This window comes from Coturnix japonica, chromosome 1 (genome assembly GCF_054131305.1).
Source record: "Coturnix japonica strain WE chromosome 1, WE-NBRP24, whole genome shotgun sequence".
NCBI lineage: Eukaryota > Metazoa > Chordata > Aves > Galliformes > Phasianidae > Coturnix > Coturnix japonica.
In genome coordinates, this window is record NC_140663.1 from 75,617,981 (window position 1) to 75,645,289 (window position 27,309).

General features: G+C 39.0%; 1 protein-coding gene across 18 annotated transcripts in view; it reads left to right on the forward strand.

Moving 5' to 3' along the window:
* The window catches only part of ZBTB20 (zinc finger and BTB domain containing 20), a 432,215-nt gene that overhangs the window by 160,442 nt on the left and 244,464 nt on the right, over nucleotides 1-27,309 (forward strand). The window lies entirely within an intron of this gene.

Here is a 27,309-nt window from a genome sequence, read left to right on the forward strand (position 1 = left end):
ATGTTGTATAAAGGATGCGAAAAACTCAGAGGGATGCCACAAACACCCTATTAGGGAGATATCAGTGACAGAATGAGAGCTACTGCCCGAAACTGCTTGAGTTTTGACAGCATTATGTGATGACATCTGAGGTGTAAGTAGATGCCAGGCAGCGACAGTGTCTTTTGATGAAGTCATTTATTCATTTGACACTGATTTTTCCCTTGTACCATTGCATGTACTCTCCTGTGACATGGAATTGAGGTGATCTCGTGAAATTCCGAGAAAAGCAGAAATTAGGTAGACAAAATGGATGCCACTACCAAGGAAACTCTACTCAATACTCTTAGAAGTATTGGATACGGTGACATGAGTCAGTCCTCACCACACAGCACTTCAAGGGAAATGGATAAATGGTGACTGGGCACAACTCACAGCTCTGTGTGCTGTGAGGAGGTGATACCATGTGGCATATTTACTTGGGATTTCTGTGCTGGCAGAGAGACCAGGAAGGAAATCTTCTTATGATCAAGCAGTATACTCAAAGCAGCATTGGTTTTATGAATGTGAATGATAGACAGTGGTGAATCAAAGTATATCTGAATCCTATACCAGGTGATTGTGATGGGGCAAATTACAGAGGAATTTATGCGAGGATCTCTGCTGCTATAGCTCAGATGATTTGTCTGTGCTGCTTTTTCCTCTCTTTTCCAAGTTTATTTTGTATCATATATCATTCTTGTAATTGTGTTCTTTGTTGTTTCTCTCCTGACATGCTAAATCCCACAACACAGTCTAGTCTTGATGATTTCCTTCTCTTTCAAAGAGTCCCAAGAGAGAAAAGCAAGGAAGGTAGATGTATTTGACTTTGGAAAATGAGTTGATGCCAGTTGCAAAGGAAAGAAAATATATCACGGGGGTCTGCTAAGGGGAGGGGAATGAAAATATTACTTGTTTGTGACAAAAGATTGTCTTGCAGATTGCTTCAGCTTGATCAGTCTGAAGTCCATGTCTCACTGTTTCCATTACAAAGGCTTTAATGCTCCTGTTTCTTTCGGAAAAGGACTTCATCTATTTTGAATTAAGTCCAAGGCTCCCCAAATGTACTGTTTGCTTTCAGGCTCAAAACATGAGACCTATGCAGTGGCATCTCATTCTAGAGGGGCTAGAAAATGTTACAAGGTTTAGGTCATGGGCCAGGATAGCCAAGGAGTCAGCATGTGAGCAGCTCCATGGCAGCTGAGGATTGTAGAATCCACAGCCTTATGCTGATACAGTGAGCACTACTTCTGCAAGGACTTTGAGTATGGAGATATTTGAGCACAGAACAGGGCCATGGCTTCCTCATGCTCTGGGCAATGGATGCAAGCAATATGCTTAGCAGACAGGAGAACAAGCTGTCAAGCTATGCCTGGCACAAGGACCACAGGATGGGTGAGGAACTGAAGCATTCTGCTGTGCAGGGTGTCTGTTATACGGTGGGTTACTGCAGGGCTGTAATTAGATAAGGAAATCTCAGCCAGAATGAGTGAAACCCAGTAGATCTTTGTTTTTCATAAAGTTTGTCTGGTTTACTCATAGGAAACAGGACTTCAGGACCTGTATTATGAAGGCAGAGTACTGTTCATATAATACCTTCTTGGTATCAAGCCTGTAAGCAGACGCAGTTCATTCCTTCAGAGGATCCCAGTCTGGATTTGTTCACTGGGATTGATCATTACAGAGCTGTAGTACATTAATTCAAGTCCTTAGCAAACAGTGGCTCAGTATCCTCCCCAAGCCTCCCACAGCTTCCTGTTGTGAGAACATCGCTTTCTGCTGTTTTTCCTTTATCTGCTCCTGAGCTGTCCCTAATCCCTTCTGAGCATCAGCCCCTGTTTTTCTGCTCGCAGCAGAAAACTTCTTCAGTGCACACCTGTAGAGCTCATTCTTAACCTGCCATTTTCATAGTAGCACTTTAACCCTGGTGTTAGAATACAGCTATCATCCTGATATATATACATATAGAGGAAGAAAATAAATGCACCTTCTGGAAAGAGAGGATATGATCTCTAAATTAGAGGCAGCCACCCAACATGGTGTGTGATATGTTTTAAAGTTCAAGGTCTTTTTTTCTTTTCTTTTTTAGTGTGTTCAACTATTAGCATCAACTGCTGATGCATTTACCTTAGGCTTTTTTCTTTAGAAATCCTACAACCTTTTTGGAAATTTCCATTCCTCCTCCATTCTGCTTTTAAAAGAAATTTTTGTTTTTTAAAAAAGTGGAAGCAACTCTCATGTAAGATGAGCACATGTGAGTTGTCAGAAGGTAAATTCTTTGTGCTGTAAGCAGGCTTTTTTTTTTTACATGGGATAGCCACTGTGAAATGCAACAGCTCTGAACAACAGTTCACGAGTCAGGAAAAATACAATGAGCTGGAGGTGCTGCAGGTGGTGGCCAGAGGGAAGCAGAAAGAACTTTGGAGAGAGCAGTCCTAGCCAAGATGTTCTGGAGGGGGAGAACACAAAGCAAAAGGGAGCCAAGCCTGTTGTTTATGGGATAACTTGTTTAATTCATATACATTCTGATCTGTCACCAGATCCAGAGATATTTCAACAGTGAAGTATCGCTTTAAGGTTAAAGACTGCAACTAAAGGGGGGAAGACAGAAGTTCTGTTCTTTAGCTAGAAGGTGTGAACTTGGTGAACCATTTATAACATCTGTGTCTCATATTCTTTCTTTCTGAGAAAAGGATAGACACACGTGTGTGCTTCAGAGGGGAGCTGAGGTGCTTCATCCGTTTGGAAATGATTTTTCTCCTTTAGGAGACAGATGCTTTACCTTTCCCATGAAAAGCTGTAAATGTTTCAGAAACAATTAAAGAACCTTCCTGACATCCTCTTGGGTGAGGAAATATGATTGCTGTGGGAAAACTGAGGCAAAAAATCTGTCATGTGAATATTTTATTTTAATAGTTAATGAACAGGGAAAAAGAAAGTGTTACTATAAAACACATGAGCAAGATTGTGGAAAACTTTGGCAGAGAAAGGGACTGAGATAAATTCTGTCTTGATTGACATCTCTTGAAGGTCAAAGTGTCTACCCAGTGTATAAGGCAGTGTTAAATTTGCTCATGGTGTATATATGTAATCAGAAGACGTTGCCTCTTAGTATACTTAATTTCAGAATGCATGTACTGCATAAGGCTTGTTGGTAGAGTAGAATTAAACATATTGGAAAGTGACTACATAAAAAGATAAGCTTTTGGTTTCACGTCAACAATAATATTATTATTTTTTACATGCAAACCTCAAATTATTTTGTGAACAATACCTAATCACCAGATAGCATACCTCTTCAGGAGATCTCCAAAGGTCTTGATCAAAATATACCACACCATTTCAGGGTGTTTGTGCAAAATGGCATTTCCTATTTGGGAATTTGGAAATAGAGGCACAGAGAAATTAAGTAGGTCACACACCCGACAAGTGGCAATTGAGGAAGAAAAAACAGATGTCATGACCTTTTCCTCTTTCTTTAACTCAGAAGATCAGTAGTCTTGCAAGCATGCACACCTGTTTTCAGTTTAAGCTGATTCTTGTTCTTGCAAGGTGTGTGATGCTGCAGACGATCCAGTTGTTTTAATTCCTTCTTCTCAAGAGCCAGGGCATCAAATCAGTTACTCTAGGTTAGTGTCATTTCTTCACTAGGACAAGCCTTCCGTTTTCTATCTCTGCTAGATTACAGACTGAACACATACCAAATAGCATTTTAAAACGTGTTCACATTGTGGCAGATTGTAACTATATGGGTACTTAAGTACCAGTATAAATTGACCAGTTAACTCTAATACCTGTGGCAGTTGCTTTCCCCCACTAGACTTCTGTACAGTTATATCATTGTATTAATGCATCTGTAAGTCAAGCATTATATGAAAGAAAAAGAGAAACTTCAGCTGGTAGATTAAAAATTTATGGTGAGAAAAGACAGGGCCACCCATAAGCATCAGGTATACGCTGACGCTAAGTGATTATTTTAGATTTGTTTGCATGTTTGTTTTTAGCTCAAGCTTTTCAGAAATCGGCAAAGCCTTTATTGGAACTCAATGTGAGGTTTACCAAACACTTAAGCTGAACTATACCAGTACTGAATATTGTGAAAATCTCACTCCTACACATACCCACTTTCACTTTTGTGTTCTTAAATCAGATTTGGGAAGTAAATGAACAGAAACAGGCATTATTACATATCCCAGGAGAGCTAGTGCTTTCCAGGATGCTGTCTGTATTTCAGAATTGCTGTGCTTTTAATTGTCTTGCAGCCCGGCTTGTCTTTGCATCCAGTGGGTTTTCTCTCTGGCCTTGTAAAATCCATAGATTTGTGAAGTATACTAGGTAAGAACCCTTCACCAAGTTAGGAATGGCCTGTGCCTAATATGTGACATGAATAGAAACAAAACTAATTCTGTAAGATTCTCCTGAGAAGGAGGTATGTGAGGAGAACACTGTCAAGCCTTCTGAGGTCTGAAGTCTTAGGCTTGTTTCTTGGATTTAATTCCTTAACCGTGTCACAAGTTTTGGTCTGCTCAGTTCCTCTCCCTGCGCCTCCAATCCTGAAATCATCTAGATTCTCTGTGTTGAATGTTTATGGTTTTCTTTGTCACTTAGAGTCTGAATTATACTTTATTCTGTAGAAGGGAAATTCACTTCCTAGTGGTGTCGACAGCAGAAATATGTGAACTGGCCACTTCTGTTGTGGTCATGATGAGGTCTAGACTGACCACTAACTATATCAAAAGGAGGCTTAAGATGGAGGCTACCAACTGCCCTTTACTCCTAAGAACTAGGCATTTGCACTCTTTGTATCCTGGGAAAGAGAATCATCATTCTGAATGTCATGCTTATTCTCAGCATGATGTGTTTGATGAAGAAGGCACTCAAAGAAAGAATTAAAGCTAGGATGACATCAAAGCAAATGCTTCCATTTTCATTCTCCCTTCCATGGTGAATTAATGTGTGTAAGTAGACTATGGCAGTTTGTTCTAAAAATAAATTCTTCTCTTGCTCCTCAAACTACAGTTCCAACAACATAATCCCCTACTTTGCTTTCTTTGACACACCTTCTCAAATTTGCTGGCCAGCCCATATGGTTGCCTTGATATTTTTGCTTTTCTCTTTTGCATGCTTGATGTTCAGAGCTGTAATAGATAATTGCTGGACCTAGTATCTACTGATATTACATTGTGCTTTGCATGTGATATGAAGGGATGTTACTTCAGTGCACCAAACCTCTCAGAAGACTTTGAGATAAAAAGCTCAAACAGTGTCCCAGCTGAGCACTCAACACAAATAGTGGTGATAGGCATAAGAAAATGGGAAGAAGGAGCTTTTCAGGCAGGAGTCTAAGGAGACAACCTCAGTTTATGTCCTTCTTTAAATGGACAGTATCCTATGCATAACATTTTTTTATTTTTTTTTAAATAATAAATGTGACTGATCATTTTTTCTTCATTTTATATGTTACTTTATCATAACGTGACTTACCCTGTGTGGTGGTGTTCAGCATGCAAACATTGCAGATCAATACAATCCCAAACTCCAGCAAACTGTTCCCCTCAGCCAGACAGTGCTGACTGGACACAGTTGAACAGTCACAACATTGAATTGCATTCAGCTTGTAAAACTACTGGGGAAAATAAAAGTTCTGGAGAGTAAGTGGATGAGATCTGAAGTAACAAGCAAAGTGTGCATAAAAGGGATTTAAGACTCAAATCCCAAGCACATAATGTGGAAGCCAATTGGTAATCAATGGCTTTCTTTTCACGTGTTCAGTGAGGAAACACTTGTTTTCCCAGCTTAATGCATCATGAGGCAAGGTGGACTGCTGTTTGAAGCATATTTTGTGCTTGTGACTTTTTCTCTAGTCTCGGGCAAGTTATTGATTTTGTGTGGTTTTTGATAGCTGGAAACGGTGGCGCTGATTTCTGCCATAAACAGCTTGTAAAGATGTTGATATATTAGGGGACCAGAACACAGTGATCTGAGTAATACATTTGTCTGGTACGTTAGTAACATCTTTGTGAGCTCTACTTGTTTTCTTTCCCAATGAAAATGTACTTGCATACAAACAAAACTACATTTTCAACTTTTATTTCAGTACGTGAACATGAAGACAGAAGAGAGACATGCAGTTGCACAGTTGTGCTAAATATGTCCTCCGCTATTTGTGACAAAATTAGTTTTTGGGGACTCTACTGATTAGAACAAGACACAGAGTTATTACTGAGAATATCAGCCATAGGAGAGAAACATTCTCTGAGCTTTATACCACACTTCCCATTCTTTTGTCAGCTTACATTATAAATAAATAACAAAGCAATTTGACACATGCCCATTGATTAAAAATAAAAGTTGTCAGAGTGAGAGGAGAAAGACAAAAATATGAATTATTAATAACAATATTAAGCAATGCAAAAAAGATGCTTAACATGCAGGAAAGTCCCTGAAAAGTCACTTAGTGAAGGAGAAGAAAAGGACAGCCACAGAGACCATGCCTGCACTTCTTAGCGGCCACTTCCTCACTACCTAGTTTAGCAACTTGGTCCTTGAAGGTCAGGATGGCCATACGAGAAAGAAGGATGGCTCTGTTAATTTGTGTTATCTTGTTTACCTCCTCTCTACTATTTCTAACATGCGCTACTAGGAAGGATGAAGACATCATGTAAGGTATAGAGTAAATTGAAATCGATCATGTTCATGACTGAATTGACCATTCTGTGTTTCTGAGCAATCTTCTTGCCAGCGAGATTTGAACAACTGTTTGATAAAACCAATGCTTTTGCAGCAGAAGCTAGGCTAATTTAAACTCTTCGTAATTTGGTATACCTCAGATACCTGGGATTTAGTCAACAGGTATTTATGCATGCAAGAATATTGTTACTGCTAGTTGTAGTCGGTGTTCCGTGTATAGTGTATTGCCCCAGTTGATATATCAAACACTAGCTGGAGTAACTATGCAGTTCTTTTCCCACCTTCTGTTGCTTACTTTGGTTGCAGCTATTTTGATGCTTTCATTTACCAGGCCATTCTGAATGGTTACTGGGTATATTGACCATGATAGCAATACTTAATTTTCTATCTATGGAGATAAGATTTCTTTTTATTTCACTAAAGAGGAAAGGAAGAATAAGTATACTTGCAAAGAGCAAGAAAGACAACTACACGACTTCTCTGAAAACCGCAGGATCTCACATAGTGACAGTCCTAAGTCCTAAGCTTGCTGAAAAATGACTGTGCTCTGAGCAAATAATAATGCATGCTATTGCAATAGAAAAGCTAATCAGAAAGTTTTCCTGGTCAGGTAGAACCAAAGGTCCTATTGTCGTTAAAATGATGGCGTTTGTAGTGGAGCATCGTATATTTCACTTCTTCATGTCCAGTCTGAAGATTGCATTATGTGTAACTGGAGAATGATATCATAAAGAAAATGACTGCAGGAGTAGTAAAGCTCCTGGTCTGTGTTTATGATGTTAATGTTTTAAGTTAACAAACTGTTAATGAATTCACAAGGTGATCTTCTATTTATTGTGCTTTAACTCTGGAAAGCTCCCTTTTAAGCAAGCATCTTTGGTTCAAGTAAGGGCTAAGCACTTGTAGCTTTTATGGGTTTCATTAAGAGTCAGAAATGCTCAGAGCTTCTGAAAATGAGGTCAAATGATCTTCTTCCTGGCATTTAGTTGCCTATGGTGCAGGTACCTCCATCTCATCTCCTTATTTCAACTTCAGTTGCAGCTAGCTGGAGAATAGTAGGTACTTAGAGGTGTGATTCACCCGATCACAATGAAAGGCATCTGAATTACTCTTGTGTAAATGCCCACTTCTGTTCATATACTGTGAAGAAAATCTGGATGAAGCAGTTAAAAAATTAACCATGATTCTTCTGTGTGTGTGCCTTGAGCTGAATAACTGAAGTTAGGGAGTTGTTCTAGAAATGTTAGACTCGACTTTTCTGGTTCTGTCTGTAAAATGGGGGCACTGCTTTGTTTTTTATGCTGTGAGAAAATCACAGAATTGCAGACACAGTTTGAGCTGGAAAGGACTTCAAAGACCTTCTAGTCACAGTCCACCTCCCACTAGAGCAGGTTGTCCAAAGCCTCATCCAGTCTGGCTTTGAACACCTCCAGAGGTGAGGCATCCACAGCTTCTCTAGGTATCCTATGCCAGTGCCTCTCAACCCTCTGTGTAAAGAATTTCTTCGTAATGTACAGTTGCTTCTCTACAGGACTGTTCTCAATGCATTGTCTCCCAGCCCATATTTGTGCTTGGGATTTTCCCTACCCAGGAGCAGGACCTCACACTTGGCTTTCTTGAACCTCATAAGGCTCTCACAGGCCCACTTCAAGCTTACCGAGGTCCATCTCAGTGACATCCCTTCCTTCCATCATGTCAATTGCACCACTCAGCTTGCTGTCATCTGCAAACATGCTGAGGGTGCACTCAGTTCCCCTGTTCATGTCACCAGTAAAGCTGCTGATTAGTACTGGTAAGATGGACTTCTCTTATTAGGTACACTGTGTATAAGGGTAAGAGTTCTTATTAGCTCCTAAGCGGTTCACGTTTATGTTTTGTGATCTCTTTCTACTTTTACATGTAGTATGAGTAAACATTAGCACTGAGTGATTGTGTCAGTTGGTCTAAGCATGAGTACCATACACTGTTGCTAAATTTGGCTTTATATGAATTATTGGTCTCACTTAAATAATTAGTATTTCTAATTTGCTAGATCTGTTCCTCAGGGTTTTGGTGAATGTTAATTTGTACATTAAAAGACTGTTACTGGTTTGGAAAAGTTACACAAACCAATATTTGCGTAGCAGAGCCCAAGCACAGAACACACTGAATGAAACAGAATGGCTTCTGTGGCAGGAGTAAGGTGATGGAGAAGGAAACAGCCATCCTTTCTCACATGTACCCAGAACTGTAGCTGAAGTCAAATAAAGATGTGTAAAGAGATACTAGCCCACTATGCCCAGCTCTCCTGGGACTGAAAGGCTATCATTTCATAAATCTATTGGTACCATATTTAGCCTTATTCTAAAATCTATTTCAAATGTCTGCAAGGAAATCTTTAGATGTTTGAAGAATTTTGTCCTCTGATGAGGAGATTCTTAAAAAAAATGAGTAGGCTTTAAAATTAAGCAAAGAGAGTTAAGAGAAGCTTTGATAAGGAATTTTAAGAATCTGGGAGAAAGCACTTTAATAATACTGTTATAGTAATTTTCATCAGTCTTACTACACCCATGTGCAGTATTTCTGCTCTGTAAACTGAAGCATATTTATTTAAATGATTTGCCAAATATCCTATCATGGGTAAGTGGCAAGCTGCAAATGGAACCCAGGAGTCCTAATTTGATTTCTTGTTGAATTCAAAGACAGTATTCAAAGCCTCTGGAAGAAAAACACTCAAGAATTCAACAGTAACACTCTGCGTGAGTAGTCTCCCGTTTCAATAAATGTGTGGTTATGATATGTCTGCGCTTCACTGACCAAGGTCCCTGAGGTTGCTTTCAATCCAAACCCATGTCTCCTTTGTGGGTGCACATTGCACTACCAGATCCTTCACTGCTCTGAACCAAAAGTCTTGTTCTTAATGGACATACTGGGGAAAATACAGCCATCTAAAAACATCACCATTGCCAGTGAAAAAAAGCAAGTATGGGTGAAATAAAATCTGTAGAGTCATATGAATGCAAGCTGCAGCATGAATCCTTCTATCTGTGCTGGTTTTTTTTTGGTTTTATTGTGTTTTTTTGTTTGTTTGTTTGTTTTTAGAGAAGTGAAGATCAGACAGCAGAGGACATTATTTATCTCAAAACCCTGTTCTATCTATTTCCCATCTCTGTGAGATCTTGAATAAATGCAGATGAATCTCTGTATTTTTATATATGTATCTTGAATTTGACAGCACACTGGATGAGCTTTACAGAGAGGTATTTCAGTAGGATGCTATGGAGAGGAGGCTCTTCCCATCAGCTTGTCTTCCCAGTATTTTTTGCAGTGCGTGAGGACAAAAGGTGAGAGCAAGAGCAAATAACCACCTTAGAAAATCTCAGTAAACATTTAAACATTTGAAATCAGTAGGTTAAGTTGGCTGGTGAAAAAGTCTGGTGTAGATCTAGTCCATAAAATTCAACCTCATAATCTTGAAAGGAAAATTCAGGATCCAGGGGAGAGTCAGCTTGATTTGCACAGTCAGGACTTTTGTTTGTGAACTTCTGTCAGGACTGATCTCTGTATTTATATAAAATATAAAACTGTTGTTCTTCCTTAGAATTCCAGTTTATGCCAGAGTCAGAAGAAATGCTGTATGTTACAGCCAGTTTACTTTGCAGAGATAGACTATGAATTTCCTCAGCCAAGACATGGAGAGCATAAAGTGGAATTCTGTGAGCAGTTTCTCATTAATATCTAATTTTGTGTTTATTTGTCCAGAAACAGAAGGAATTTGATTTTTTTACATTTGTACTGAGAATAAGAAGGTCTGAAGGTGATAGAAAGGTACGGCTTAATACACATTCACTAGCTTTCTCTACAGTAGGTACTCGGTGCATTTTCTTAAGCACAGATATTTGGTACAACTTGATGCACCTTCTGATGCTGCTTTTCCTAAAAGCCAGGTGTCTCAGGAGTGGCAAGTCATATTTGCTAGTGGTGTCCAAATATGTTGAAGCTGTAAGGCTATTGCAATGGCTCTTGAAAGCTACATTTAAGCAAAAAAGAAAACTGCATATTTGTAACCACCTCTGGCACATGACTTAGTGATGATAATGCTACCATGCGGTGGTTCAGGAGAAATCCTTTTTCTAGCAGTTATTATAGGTGAACATACAGATGATAGATGTAGACCCATTGATCTCATTAATGATTACTTGATTACATTGGTTGATCCTCTGGCATTTAAGGTCAGCACTTAGGCCAGGATTTTTGCCTATAAATTATCATTCTGTGTATAATATATGCAATGGGCACAATGGACAGTTAAGAATAATTAGTATACAGTTTAACTTAGCTGACACGCGCTGAGTATGTAGTATGAATATGGCTTGAGTTCTCAGATTACCATGCATTTATGCTTACTGTTGGTATAAAAAGAAATCTTGAAGTTAAATTGTTTGGTTTTCTGGGCCTTTTTATTTTTTTTTGAAGATACAATTCTTATTAGAAGCAACACTGTGAAGTATGAATTTTTTTCTTCTGTTTCCTGCACTAGCACTCTCTACAGCTATTTTCTATCATGAAAATAAGCGTAATGACTTTTACAAACTCTTTCCTTTGTCCTTATCGCAGCAAACCTCCCATTGACTTCTGTAACTATTTTACCCATGTAGAGACCAAATCTGGGTTTAGAAAGGTACTTCAGGATTTTATGCTCTATTTAAAGGAACTTGAAAGGATAGACTTCTTTGGTGATGAAATCTGAGGAGCTCTCTGATACTGCCAACTGTTTCTAAACCTTTTCCAGAAAGCAGTCTATACATACTTTCTTCAGAAACCTGTATTTTGTTGATGAACAGGTCTGAAGGATTTTGCTTCATGAAACTTCACCTAGAACCAAACCTGGAGAAAAGAGATTACCAAGATCAGTTTGTTTATTTTATTCTCTGACGTGTTAGTGTTCCATACTGGACAGTTACATTTGCTACCTTTAATATTTGCTTTCATTTGAGCTACCTTGATAAAGACAAAGTTTATGGCCTTTGCTTACACTGTGAAGTGTTTTGATTGTATACAGTGAATTTGGTAAAGACTCTGTTTATTAATTTCATGACTTAATGATTTATTTTCTGGTCAATATCCAGCAGAGGAGATAAGAAGACTGAGGTTAACATCCCCTCTTGTCCTTGGGTCATGGTGTAGACTCTGGCCAACTATTTCTGATGCAGAGGGTTTAATAACTTTGATTAATTTATGATCACAAAGTGCTTGGGGCTCCTGGGATAAAAAGCAAAACAGAAGTGCAAAGCGTTATTCATGGAAAGTATGCTTGACATATTTAGTATACTATATTAAATATCATTTGGGGTTGAGTACATTACAAGAGTGCAAGTAACTCAGCTGAAGGTAGTTATGGTGATGTCTGTAATTGAGAGAAACAGGTTCTTAATCAGTGTATCACAGTTACAGCCTTCATGGTAACTTCATGGTTAGGTTTATGGATCAGTTTTATTCATCTAAATAACATATGGTCAAGGAACCGGATGCTTACAAAATCTGAGTTTGGGGAATGTTTGCAGTTACTTCTGGTATTGATGTCTGGGAATTTCTCTTCCTCTCCTATTTGGACTTAACAAGCCTTCAGCTGCCATTTAATTTCAGAGAGCAACACCATTCAACAAAGCATATATTCTCACCCTCTCCTAGGGGTTAGTAGTCGAAGTTTGTGTTTCTTTAGGAGCTCTGTAAAATATAACATGAATTCTGGATCTGTTTACACTGAGACAAATCTTCCTTTGGCTTTTAGTAACACAAGATTTTCCACTGTATCCCAAAGCCAGAATTCAGCATTTTAGGGTCTGCTCCTATGTAGTAGGAAGCACTGATGGAGCACGCTGTGAAATCATGGCTACGTTACAGTACCAACTTTTCTTCAGCTACAAAGCTCTCTTAGTGGAATTTTAGTGTTTATGCATAATGTGAGAACCAGAGGGATGTGCACATCTACATTAATATTTTGCTTTGCTGGCAATGGTTGCAGTTTTAATGAAAGTGTCATAAGACCTGGTGTTTTCCTTAAAAATTCCACTCTTGAAGTAAACAGATAATGTCAAGAACCTCAGTTCTTGTTTGTAAAAGTTTCTAGTCCTCATGATTGGAAAGAAGACACTGAATCATGATCAAAGCATAACACAGAGACTTAGAAATGAGAAAAAATACAAATATAAATATAAAGTCTGATACTTATTAGATTGCTTAAAAAAAATTTAAAAAACATGTTTAGAATTTTCAGGGAGAAAATGGTGAAAGACGGAAGGGAAACAGTATGAGATCAGCATTGGCGGATCTCATTTGCACTTCATTTTGAGTTTGGTCTGAGAAATAGTTTCATGGTCTGAATACCAGCTCTGAAATCCCTGTGCAAGTTGAGTATCAGCAGCATGACCTGGAATAAAATTCACACCTTCACACCTCTATAAAGAACCACAGCATTGAGGTTTTATTGCATATTTTGCTAGCCACTTACACAAAGATTGCTTAAATTATGTACTGTTTGTGCCTGCATCCATTCAAGGAAATCTTTGTGTTACTTATCAGTGTTTCTATTAGTTGACCAAGAGGTGCACTATCATCATTCATTCGTATGGTGTTTCTGCTTCTATGCCTGTTTGCATGGATGGGTTTCCTCTCCACACTCACAGGTACTCGGGCAGTGAAAGCATGAGCTCAAGTAAATTTCAGAAGTGTTATTTTGTTACATTGTGCTGGTTTAATTTTTTAAGCTAAGACTGTATGTATTGGTAAGGGGTATCTACCCATTCAGATGCCAGTTGTTAGGATTGCTGTATGAAAATCTGTGTCCTTTATTGTAAGAGAACAGTACTGTAAGATACCGAGGGTCTTCTGTGGCTTTGAAAGCTATGAAATAGCTTTGAAGATTTAAAATGTGTGTTTATGAATCATGGGGTGTGTTTTTGGTTTTTTGTTTGTTTTTTTTTCTTTCCAGATTCCATTACAAAAATAACAATAACAATAAAACTGCAAATAAAATAGTTCATTTGCCTAGGGAATTGTTTAGTTTGTTATTTGGATTGTAATACTGCCCCAGTTCCCAAACAGAATTAGGGTCTGTTTGTAGTAAATGTTTGAGTAGAAATTAAGAGATTGCCCCTGCTTTCGGTCTTCATAATCTACATGAGAGATTCATACAAATGAGAGGAGACGTTGCTATAGGCAAAATGTCAAAGGACATTTTGGAGATAATCCTGTTGTAGAGATGGGCCAAGCTATTCAGAGGCAGATATGAATCATGCAGACTGTGGTAGGCACAGTACCTGTTCCGTGGATGAAACAAAACAGTATAAACTGAGATTCTTTCCTTTCCTTTTCCTTTCTCCTTCTCCTTTCCTTTTCCCATTCCTTTCCCCTTCCCTTTCCTCTTTTCTTTCCTTCTTTCCTGTGCTTCTTTATTTTTTTTTAAATGCTGAATATCTTAAAGAATTCTGCTGAAAATTTGATTGTCAGAGAGAATATTTCTGATACTCAGCTGACAGTTTTGCATTAAAAAAAATCGTAATGCTGTCAGTAAAAGAAATTTCTTGCAAAACAGAAAGAAAAAGAAACACAAAACCATTCAGCTGCAAATAGATTGTAATTGAATTTTTCACATATATTATATATATATGTATATTTTAATTAGCCTTTGTTGGGGGAAAAGTTGGAACCTAGTAATAATGCCTGTGACTCACCGGTTTCTTTAACTGACATGGTTTGAATACTTGTTGAAAAGAACCTAAAATTGCATATCGGTTTCTAAGGGCAAATGCAATCACCCTCCATACTCTTTTTCAAACGTTTGGCATTCCCAATGGGGAGACCCCCCTAGATCTAACCAGAAACAGTGTTTACTGCAGCAGACTACAGGTGGAGATTATGCCTGGAATTTGAAGTCAAACCCTAACTGTTTTGGAGACGGGAGGGAAAAGTAGCCATTTGTTTGTTTTACATTTGATTATTTTTTCTGTCTCCCAAATAGAACAGTTCCTTGCAGGAGAAAATACAAAGAGAGAGATTCGGTTCTTTTCCCTGCCTTGCTTCCACCTGTAGATAATCTCCTGTGAGTAAATTAGGGCATATGCCAGGAGTGCTGCTTCCCCAGCCAGCAGCATAAGGAAAATGTCTGGCTGTGCAGAGCCAGATTTCCCATCTCTGTGTTTATTAAAGTTAGAAGGAGAAACAAGAGCTTTGGAAACTTAAAAAATGAAATGAAAACAAACAAACAAACAAATGCATCAGGTGGCACTTGATGTTAGGAATTTTAAATCACACTGACACAGAAACAAGGTTTTCAGCTTGTGTTTTCATCCAGTAAATATTATAGCTCCTTGAGAGCTTGAAACTCTTTAGACTTCATTTGCTAGACCACCTTAGAGCAGTTTTGAAGCTACTATCTTTTTCCTAAGATCAGGTGGATGTCTTTGGATCCTGAGGGATAACAGCGAATCTACGGAGAAAATGTGTTGTCTGCCAAATAGTTACGGTGCAGTTTAGGATGAAGGGAGCTGTATGCTAGCAGGCCTTAAATAATAATCTTCATACTGCCACAGACAGACACAGAGTATTTAAATCAATCTGAAATCCTTCCAGCTAAAAATAAAATAAAGGGAATGGTGCGACTTGGTGAATGCGTCTTGACCTCATGCTATTTTTACAAGTCAGACAGATGTGCAGCCCCTGATAAGCTGGTATCCAGGACTAGCTATCGAATCAGAAATCTGTGGACTCACTCTTCAAATCCCAGCACTAATCGCAATGATAAAGAGCTACCTTTCGATTAATCCTGCCCTGGACTTTAGACGAAAGATACTGCAGTTTAATTACTGAGTGAAATCCACTTTGTCTGATCTGCCAGCCTGCACTGTAATGTCATAATATAATCAGCTTCACCCCTGTCTGAAGCTCCAGGGCTGTGAAGTCCAAGGACTTGTTTGATTGGAAGAAATAAAACGATGTTCAAACAACCACCAGCCACAGTGCTGTAATTACCAAAATCTTGTTTGCATCTGTCTGTCATTTTTGCCATTGGTTTTTTATGACACTGAAAGGCAAGGAGAGGTTGTGGTGGATAAGAACAGCAACCTGACAGATGACAAATAAGATGTGGGAGGGTTTGCTTGAAGAAAATAATCATTGTAAAATATTCAGGCTAATTAAACTGGGTCTTTCTTATATATTTCCCATCGGCTTCAGTGACACATGCAGGTTCAAGCAAAGCCAGCCATTGGTACTGTCATCATATAATTAAAACCTGTAACTGATCTGGGATTGTCTCCAGCAGAGGTTCCAGCGAGGGGACAGGACATGTCAGTGAGTGAGAAATACATTTTTATCCATGTGAGAGCTCCAGCAGGGCTGCCAATGTGCGCAGTGTCCCCTAACTCCACCAGCTGCAGGCGCTGGCTATTACTTGAAGGTACCACTTCTTCAGACAGAGGGGTTGCTCCTGGCCTACTGGTAGGAATCACCAAATGAGTCTTGAGCAGATGTAGATCTTGGCTCCCACAGTTCTATGGGGTAGCATTACAAGTTCCACTAGAAACAATGGGAGAGTTCAGGGTGCTTCTGCTCTCTTAGTGTCATGCCTTTCCGTGTCTTTCTCCCTGACCTCCTTTGTTAGGAATGCCTCCAAGGCGTGTCGGGAGCAATTTCTTTTCAGTGAACCATACAGAAGTTCATTACCTGCTTCAGACTTGCTTCACAGTGCTCACCATATACTGATTGGGCAGCAGTAATGTCCTGTTGCCTCTAACCACAGCTGTACTGGTTCACTAAAAGAAGGTGAGAAGATGTAAGTTTTCTAACACGTGCTTTGTTTGAATATCTTTCTGGCGATTCAGGGAGGTTATGACAGAAGTATGGAAAGAAGCTGGCAAAGCTCTCAAAAATAGTTTGCTCTCAGTTTACTGCTGAGACAGAGATGCTAACGACCAGAGAAGGAAACAAAACTTTCATCTAGCTGCCCTTTAGGGAGGACACTCCATCCTGTGCTGGTGAGGTGAAATCTGACTGATTTTCTTAGTGTCTTTTGACTGCTTAAGCTTTCTTCCCCCAACCACCTTCAGAAACCTAATTTATCTCAACTTATTTTCTTATTGTTCTACATTCTTTGCTTTCCCCTTTGCATCTGTCTTGGCTATTTCTAGCTAGATCTTCCTTTTCTTGCTTGATGTATTCCCTACAACCCATGTCATTAGATTTGCAATGATTCTCTCTCCTACCATTCTACCATGGAGATCTCATCCTTTCACTCTTCTCCCAGCTCCACTCCCCTACAGACACTTACAATTTCCATCCCTATTCATCTGTTTTCATAGAGTGAGCTACTAGACTGTCAGAGTCACAACCACAGCTCGATTAAGGTCCCTGTGCCCCTTCCTCATCAAAAGACTGTCTTGTTCAGCACCTATGACTAAAGAGGCCAAGCATGGGATACCTCAAGGTATTCTGGAGTTATAGCCCGTGGGTGGATTTCTGTGCAAAGACCAGTTCTCTTCTGTACTGCAAAATCAGAGCAATGTCTTAGGGCAAAGACTGGGGATGAGGAAGAATAACAGACAGCGGTTGTTAGCTGTATGTGTCGCTGTCTTAAACTTGCAGTGCATTTACTTTCTTCCTCTTCCTTTTGTACCCTGTAGCTGACAGCGGTGCCTAGCATCGCCTGTCAGCAGGGATGGCATGCAGGGTGTTTTGCAATGGAAATCTGGCTTTAAACCTAACTGGGTTTGTCACTAGTGTTTTAACTTCTGAATAGTATTTAAACATTTCAGTCTATGGACTGAGTTTCAGCAGAATCTGTCCGAAAGAGGCTGCCTAGAGAATCATCTCCGAACCAGCTTTGACCAGCAGCAATGACCCTGGTGCTTTATTTGTACAGTTCTTTTGCCCTCGGTCTAATCCCTTACCTTAGAAAAAGAAATGTCAGAAGGAAGATGTGCACAGCTTCTTTTAAATCTCAGGAGACTACTTTTCAGTATGAAGGAGTCCATCTAGTTACATGGCCTTGCTAATACCCGCATACTACACTGATATTCTTGCTTCCCAGGGGAAAAATAGCAAGGGAGCCTGAAAAATAGTAATATGGACAGTTACTACAGATATTATTTCTTTTGCAAATGAGAGGATAATGGAGGGCACAGGGTTGTGCATAATGGCACTTTAAAAGGAAGGAAGAAATTAGTGTATTGATGAGAATATTTCTTCACAACTGGAGAAGGATATATGTGGGGGAGCGTATGTAAATACTCAGGTGTTAGATACGATTACAAGCATGCAGATGGGAGTCTTAACATACTGTCTGTCATATACTTTGGTGAGGTGTGCGAAGTTTTCTGTCTATGACACCATACTGAAACCTGGTTAAAACTTTAGGGCTTTCTGCATAGATAAGGCCTAGGTTATAAGCCTTAATAACTACCACCACGTTATTGGGGCTGCCATTAGCACTTCTCAGCAGACCTGACTTAGGGTGTTCCTTGCTGTATGCGTTGTTTGAGCTTCTTACCTTCTCTGGGAAAATGAGTTTCTCACTCTTTGCTCTCCATCTCAGTGATAGTTGTAGGTCCCAGTTGTTTAGAATAAATTCCCTGACATCTTCTAAGAAACCATGCTGCTATTAGCTCTAGTACTGTGTAAATTAATGTGTGGGGGTTTTTTGCTGAGCAAAGTTCAAGCAGCGATGATCTGTATTTAAAGGATGTAGCAGAGGTGGGAGAGCAGGATAAACAGGAGGAGCAAGGAGAGGAGTAATTTGAGGATGGATAGAAGAGAAAAAGGGTTAGGTTTATATCCCATCCTTTTTGGCCCAGTGATGTCATCAGCTCTGGTTCTTCACTGTTTATATTCCTCAGCCCCCAAACCATTTGCTTATCATAGCAAAATAGATTTGTTTGAGTTGGAAGGGACCTTTAAAGGTCATCTGGTCCATCTTCCCTGCAATGAACAGGGAGACCTACAGCTAGAGCAGGTTGCTCAGAGCCTGGAGAACCAGGGGCAAAATCTTAAGGCTACTCCTTGGCTGTGCAAGTTACTGGGAAATAATTAATTTTCTAATTTAAAATTGCATCATTGCGTCACTGTATTAGTTCTAGAGCTATTGACAAGGTGCCATTTCATCGTAATATCTTCTTTCTGCTTTACACTGGGGAGGAGAGGAGCCACATTCCCTGCTGAACAAACAGACCTGTGCAACAGCACAAACTAGCTTCTCATGTAGGCACTAAAGGGTTCCCTGATACAATGGGGCCACCAGCTTTGGGATTCACTAGAAAGCCCATCTAGATTTATACTGCTTTCTAAATGGAGGCTAAGGGAAGCCTGAATTTAAGCCCATGACATTCTGCAAGAGCAAACGGAGAGTTAATATTTTTGGTCTCTGGTCCTTCCAATGTTGCTAACAATATTTTAAGGGCAGAAGGCAACTACTAATTGTGATGTAACTTGAATGATTTCATCGCCCTACTCCTCTCACTCAGCTGGGACATTCATCAGCTTTCTGGTCACTGCTGACCTGGGATGCCAGCAATCTGGCAATCCTATAAAGCAGCTTAGCCAACCTGGAGATGATTTATCCGCTCTGGTTCATTTCTGTAGAGATATATATATATTTTATCCATGTATGTGCGGAAGACACTCTTGCTTACAACTGTATGGGGACTTTCAATTTTGGTGTGCTTTTTATGTATATATACTTAACAAAACCAAAACAAAACAAACAAAAAACCTGGATGAACTACATCATGTCAAAGATGAGGGAAGAAAACTTGTTTTAACATCTTGTTGCCAATCCCCTAGTCTATACATTTTTTTCTAAGCCCACTGCTCTAGTAAATAACAAAATATCCTTTTGGGGTATGTTATCGGTGGTAGAATCTTTCTCCCCTTTAGCATGAAGAGTAGGTGAGAAACCAGAGGGGCAGCTTGCGTGGCTGTCGGAGCCTCAATTGAATTCATCCACAGGTCTAAAGAGATCAAAATTGTTTGAATTGATCCTTTCTGTTGCTCCTGTGAAGAGAAATCCCTTAAGCTTTTTGCTTTCTTGTCATGTACAGTCTCCCTTTGTCAGTTCACGTCCAAGGTCCCCGTTTTCATTTTTTCATAGGGATAGCTGGAGCTGTCTTTATAATGTCTGCAGTGAGAGAGTAAGAGACCGAGCATGAGGCTGTGGGGAGAAGGATAAAATACACACGGTGAGCATCTGACCCCTGAGAACCTTTCAGTGTCTCTGAGAACCGCAACTTTATCAGGCATCACAGTTGTGGCTTCTGTGGCAAAGGATGACAACAAATGCAACTGTGCCCACCACAATTATTATTCAGATTTGAGACCTGGGTTTTAAAACAAGTGCATTTGGAGCAGAGATGTGGAAAGAAAGAGAAACACGAGTGTTGCTTATTGGGGACCCTGCAGACAGAAAATTATTGTGTTTCTAACACTATTGATTTTGTGCAGCAGCTGATATTTCAATCTGGGTGCAGCATGTCTGAGAGTCTACGCACACTGTCAAGAAGAAATATGATAGTGTCTTAAAAGATTAATAATATCGCTGGTCCTCAGGAGGCTTGTCTTAATTCACTGGCCTGTTCCTTGGCATGTACTGTAATTTATCTAGTCTGATTTGAATAGCAAATGGCAATCGGCTGCCATTAGGGAAATAGGCATCAGTCTTATTGATCCAGGATGGGCTGGATTTTATTTAAGGAGAGCTGCAAAATGTTATTAACTTCCGGATGAGAGGCTGCAGGTGGAGAATTTTTTTTGCAGTGTTCCAAGGGAGGGAAATTGCACTGAGTCTTGAAAGTCTTCAGATGGATAGGAAAAGGGGAGGATATGGGACGTGGGGCATCAACTACTACCCATTTGTTTCCAAAGAAACCCGTTATTTCCAACACAAATATTTGTTTTTCCAGGGCTATTTGTATGATTTTGTCAGTGAGGGACTGAGTTATCTATGAGTGAAAGCATTTGGTGAGAAGAAAGTGTGGTGGTTGATTTTCCATATTGATTGAGATACAGCTGGAGCTGCGTAAATGGTTTGTTTTCCAGTCCCCCTCACTGTGCTTAATAAGGGCTACACAATTAATCTCCAGACATCACACAGAACGTGTACTCCTTCTTACAGTCTGCTTATCTGTGTGTTTAGAGCTGCCACCAGTGCTACCTAAGGAGAGTGGCTGATGTGACTGGGAGGGAGGTATAACTCCATAGCTGTTTTAAGTCTTGGTCATGGGTTGCTCTTCATACCAGTCCTCATCTGAAATATCTGTGAGGGACAAAAGCCACTGTCTTTGGATAATCATTCGGTGCTGCAAATCTTATAGGTCCTTTTTTTCAGTGGATGTTATTGTTAAATATCATGCTAGAGCCATGAATGTGAGGAAAATAGAACTGGTGCAACTCCAGACTCTAGAAATAAAATGAGTGACTTGGCATTATGGTGATCCTGAAAACTAAGTTTAAAGAAGTAAAATTACTCTGAATACTTTGGAAAACTTCCAGTCTCACTATATGTCATAGTGAGATAACCTCCCCAGGAAGGGAAGAATGCCCAGCTATTTGATACGCTTTCAAGTTAGACTAAGTAGAACATCAGAAAAAATAGTGTAAGGAATACCTTTACTCAGGAGGGAGGATGGAGGGAATGATTAAATACCATAGGTCTCTCCAACCTTAATTGCTGTAATTCTTTCGTACATCACACTCTCCCAGCAGGAATCACCAGAAAGGCAGATTCAGGACTGTTAAAAAGCTTACAGATACTTCAGTTCCAGCAGGAGGCACTTTAAGGAACAGAGGAGGAGTGTCGTGCAGAGGGACTGCAAACCTACCCTTCAGTCTGATCAGGAATCACTCTTTCAGGAGATGGGAAATACATAATGGAGAAAGGGTTGGGGCAGGGAGGATGTCCACAGCTGGTCAGCGTTAGCTTTGGCCTTGAGAAGCTTCTCAAGGCTCACAGGGCAATCTCACAGTATTTTCAACCATCAGTCACAATAAGGAGAAAAAGGTGTGGGAACATTTCAGAGCATTAGCTTCTTGTTTCATGCATTTCTTTTGCACCTTAAAGACGGGAATAGGCAATAAAGCGCTACAGGAAATGGCCAAGCACAAAAGCAATAAAATAAATTGAAACTGACTTTGGGGTTTTTGTTTTGTTTTATTTTGTTTTTTTTTAGCAGCAGTAATTGCTATACATTGTGATGTTTGCATAAGAAATTAGTTAATGTGTAGGAAAATGACATGCGATACATTTTATTTGCCCAATGACTGTAGTCTCTGAGTGAATGACTTATTAAGGTTAATAAAAAATTTTTTGCTTGTGACTTGTAATAATCCAATTGCTAGAATTTAACATCCCCTCATGCATAGATGCCTAAAGGGGGGAAACTAAATTACACATACGTTCTAATGACCGACTGGCTATGCTTTTATTTATTTCTTAATGGCGATTTGAGAACAAACAATGTGTTCTAAATTGTTGGTCTGTCTGTCTTTCTGCCTGCCTGGGCAGGAACGTTATGGCTTTCTTAATTCTCCTGTGTGATTTATCATCTCCAATTCATTGTTTTGCATAACTCTGCTCAAAATGAAGAAATGTCATTATTTTGCAGTGAAAAAGTTGTCATTTGCATAATGCCTGCCATTAATTATTGTGAGACTAATGCAGTTGTTGATATTTTTAGGGCACAGTGGTACATCCTGCACCTTGTATAATGTCATTCCGAAAACATTGGTAGTTAATAGGTGCCACAACAATGCACAAATGCAAGAAAAGAGGAGGCAAAAAAAAAACTGGGAAGGGCAGAAAATGGAACAGGCTGTGATCTTTACTCGGGTTTTTTGTTTTCTGAAGTGCATGGTGGGAGGCGGTTACAGAAGCAAGAGATAGGAAGCTGTGACACCCAAGAGGATGAGGGAATGAGGAAAGTGAAATGCTCCCTTCTGCATATGTCAGTTGAGATGGACATAACTAAACATGCCTCGTGCTGGTGATCCCTGGAATATGAGAAAATTCACAGAGGTAGTTAGTGACTGTTATCCCATAGCTGCCACTTTCCCCCCTCAGTGAAGCCTTCTGTTATTTGTTTTAGTGTCTTATTTATTTTTATGTTGGAGTTATTTTATGATTTCATTTCAAAAATATAAAGTGAAAGTCCCTGCATATACATAACAAATATTATTTTATTATGTCTTCTGAGTCTGTGAGGGGAGAACAAAACAAACAGATCTGACCCCTATTAAGAATTTAATAAATCTAGTTATTGAAGTATAGTTCTTGATTTCATCTTTGCAGATGAAGTTCACTGCTATTTGAAAGGGTCTCTTGATGCCAGCCACCAGTAGTTGCAGAAAAATATCCTTTCCCAGTTAGACTTGTACGTGGCCAGAGAAAAACATCTTTTTCATTATGTTTTCATTGTAAAGTTAGCTGATTTGGTCTACAGATATTGGAAGTGGGAAGGGAGAAGAGCAACATTCTAAGGATCTATAAATTCCGTACAATGAGAACATGAAGCTGGATTTTTTCCAGTGCTTTTTCCAAGGACTTCCATTGCTCCTGAAGTACTTAAGTTGTCATGTTTTCTGAATAACATGCAGAGTAAATATAAGTCATAATAATCAAGTGAAGCAAACACTCGAGTCTCAGGCTGGCAGAAGCTTTCCTACATGTCTTGTTCAACTAGTACTGCTGCTGCAAGGTAGTTCGAATGCAATAAGCTTTCTTCTATGCCTTCTTCTCCTTTTTGGTCCTTAACAAGAGAATGTTAGTGAGCAGTGTGTTAACCTATAGCGATGGTTGCATGCTGATGGAGAGAAGTTAGTTCAGAAGGCCTACATCATCATAACTACTGCTTCGAGTGTATTTAGCAGGAAACAAAAAGCCCTAGATCCTTTGCTATTCTGTAAGATTGCTAGGTCCTCTCCTTGTTTGCTGACATGTCTTAACATGTCAGAAAGAGAAAAAATGGCGATTTACTCCTCAGATACTGCATTTCACTGCCTCCAAAGGGATGTTGTTTCTTCTCCTGTTTTCTGCCATTAGAATTAAAACAACAACAAAGAAAATTAAACCACAAAAGTTCAAATAATGCTAAAGAGTCTAACTGAAACCCACAGAGAGCAGGAAATTCATCTCCAAACATTGCCAGTCTGTCCTCAGCTCACCCTATTGTCACAGAGAACTGAAAGTTGTTTCTACAGTGGGTGATCTTACCGACCACAAATGCTGCAATATGTAGTCACAATAGAAAACAATAGAAGGACAGAGATGGAGCTTTAATCTTGGTTTCTTGGCTGCGGTAAGCATGAAACAGACCCATAATGTACATCAGGGTATTTTTCGTTGTGTTTTAATGTACTTGGAGCACAAGTGCAGTGTATGAAGTCTATTTCACAAGGTTGTAATTCATAGTCATGAACTACATCCCAACAATAAATTGCAATCTTTAACACTACAGAAATAATCTACATGTCAGTTGTTAATATACTCACACATACCACTGCCCCTGCTTTTTAGAAAAATATAATATGAAATACCTCATGTTTGCGAGAATACTACAGATAACCAATCAGGAGGAGAAATTTCTGCAAAACATTATAAAAACGAAATGCTAAAACTGATGATCTGAATACGTCCAAGGGCTATGCAAATCTCACAGCTTTTAATCCCTATAGCAGCTTTTCCTCCTTGGTCCATCCCTGATATCCCCACCCTGTTGGACAGCTTTTCTGCTATGGACAAACTGCAGGTCTGTTGGAAGAGAGCAAATCTTAAAAGTGCTTCTTCTATAGGATGAGTTCAATAGATGCTTGTCACTCTTTTGAATGAGAAGATCTAAATTGCCTTCCTGTCTTTGATATAGACTTCCTGTGTGGCCACAAAGAAGACACATCATTTCTCTCATAATTTTCTTAAATGAGCAATTATAATCATTCCAGACATCTAAGGATACATTGTGAGGATTAATTCATAAAGATTGTTGAGATATTCAGACACTGTAGTGATGAGTACCACAGAAAAGCCAGAAACAGAAAACATCTTATTTCATGAAAGACTTGGATGCCACTCAGTAAACAAGGCTTCGGGCCACACACTGAACAGGGAGGATAAAAAAAGAATATTTGAATTATTCTCATTCCCTGGATGCTGTCCATTATACAGAACACAAAATGTATGATCATAACATGTAAGACTGTATTGTAACAGTGCAGTTGTTGTGACAGGCTTCATCTTGATATTTTCTTACTTTTGAGTGCTTTTCTCCGTGACCTTAGTGTTTCGAGTTAGCTTTTAAAAGATGTTTTTGGGTATATGATGGGCAGTAGACTAACTGCAGATCCTGGAGACATCCCTTCACCATGTGACTTTTGAATACACACTAGAACCAAAGTGGCTATCACTGGTGACTAAATAAAGTAGATGGTTTTTAACTGAGGAATGAATTCCACCAACTGGAACACCAGCCAGCAAGAAAAAACCTGCTGTATCCATATCACAAGTTTCCTGAAAGAATACCTTGTTCTCTAAACATTGTTCTTTCTGTTTCACTCTTAAGTCTTTGTTCTTAACAGTGAGTTTAGCTGTAATTGTACCTGGGGAAGATATTAATCAATATCCACCAAGTTGACAATGCAATAGTAAATCATCACTTTCAATCCTAATCCACGTGCTCCATAAATTCATTGTAAAGCCAGAATCTCTGTGATCTATGTGCTTGCTATCTTGAAGCTTAGCTGCTCTCTGATAAATTTGTCAGATTGGTTCATCCTGCTGTTTACAAAGTGGCAGAAGAGCCTTTAATTTTGTTGTGCAGGGCAGTGTGTTCTGCTTTTAGATCTTTGTGTTTTAAAGCCCTGGTAGATCTTACTGCTAAGATTTTTTCAATTGCTTTTAGAAACCATTTTTTCCTTTCAGCATTGAAAGCATCCCATGCCAATGAATTCCACAATTTATTTACATATTGTGTGACAAAGCACTTGCTTTTGTTTGCTTTGAACCTCGTACTTGATAACTTCTTTGGCTGCTTCCTAGAAATATGTAATTAGAATTTGGGAGCAGTTATTAACTGTTCACCTTGTTCTTGTCTATCATGATTTTATAAATCTCCTCTATATTTTCCTAAATAATTTATTTTCCAGGGCAAAGAACCCAACTCTTTTTATCTTAGTTTGTGCAGAAGTTTTTCCATACTTTGGACATTTTTGCTCTTTTCTCCATTATTTTAGATTGCTTACATCCTGTTGTGCAGTATAAACTCAAGCCTACATATAGCATTCAGTATGTGAATCTATTATGGATTTATTTGAAGGGTGTGATTATCTATTAAGTTTTATTTTCTATTTATGTCTTAATATTTCCCAGCCTTATCCTAAACCTTTACGATCAGTGCTGAGTATTGAGCTGATGCTTTCATAGGCATGCCCACAAGGATTCCCTACTCTCATTCCTATGTAGTAGTAGCTAATTTAGATTCTATTGTGTTGGATGAATGTGCGGGGTCATTTTCCCCGTGGACATTACTGTGCATTATTGACATTAATTTTTCACTTTGTTATGCAGTTTCTCAGTGTTACCAGGTCTTTTTACAACATTTCAGTTTTAGCTTTTTCCTGTTTTCTTTTTGTTTTGTTTGTTTGTTTTTTTGTATGAAGTGCAAAGTCTGTTGTGTCAGTAGTCCTGTTCTTTCCCCAGTCATTCATGAGCACGTTGAACACCACAGGTCTTAATGCAAACTGTTGTGGGACACTGATAGTAGTTGTCGTCCATTGCAAGAACTGAATGTTTATTGTTTCCATTTGTTGTGCATGTTTGAGACAGTTCTTAATCTGAGAGGCTCTTTTCTCCTATGTCATGATAACTCTCTTTTAGAGTCTTTCGTGAGGCTTTTCAATTGTTTTTTGCTCTTCTTTTTTTAGCAAATACAGCTACTTGAATCTCTTGCAGGAGTCCTCCTGAAAACTGTAGATTTGTGAAACAGGACTTTTCTCTGCAAAAAAACTTACATTGCATCTTCCCTTTTTGTTTTGTTTTTCTTTTTTTTTATCTGCCCAAATGTGTGTTATTTATTATGTTTTCTGCTGTTTCTATGTCGTACTTTATAGACCTTCTGAACTATGTGGATCTTCATAAAGCCCTTTTTTAAAATAGGCATTAAGTTCTTTTAGTGCCCACCCCAATATGTGCAATTGTTACTAGTTAAGTTCTTTCATGTATGACTTTCTTTATAACTGTTGCAGTGGAACCATTTTTTTTTAATTTCTGTTCCATATTTTCTCAGACTTTTCCCTTCAGAGAAAGGGTTTCACATGCAAGTCTTCATGAACTTCTCTGTAATGAACACGAGTCCAGCAAATTTGAGCTTTTGTTCTGTGAACATTTTTTTCACCTCGTTGTTGGCCTTACAGATTCTGTTCAGGGCATTTGGGAAAGTTGTTAACGGTATCTTCAGTATTTTCTTGCGCCTTTATTAAAAAATAATAGTTTTAAAAAGCACTCTTTATTCATTAAATATTACTTCCCCTCTTTGGATGATGTCTTTTTACTTCTAATAAACCCTTTCATTAAACTCATTAGAAAACAAA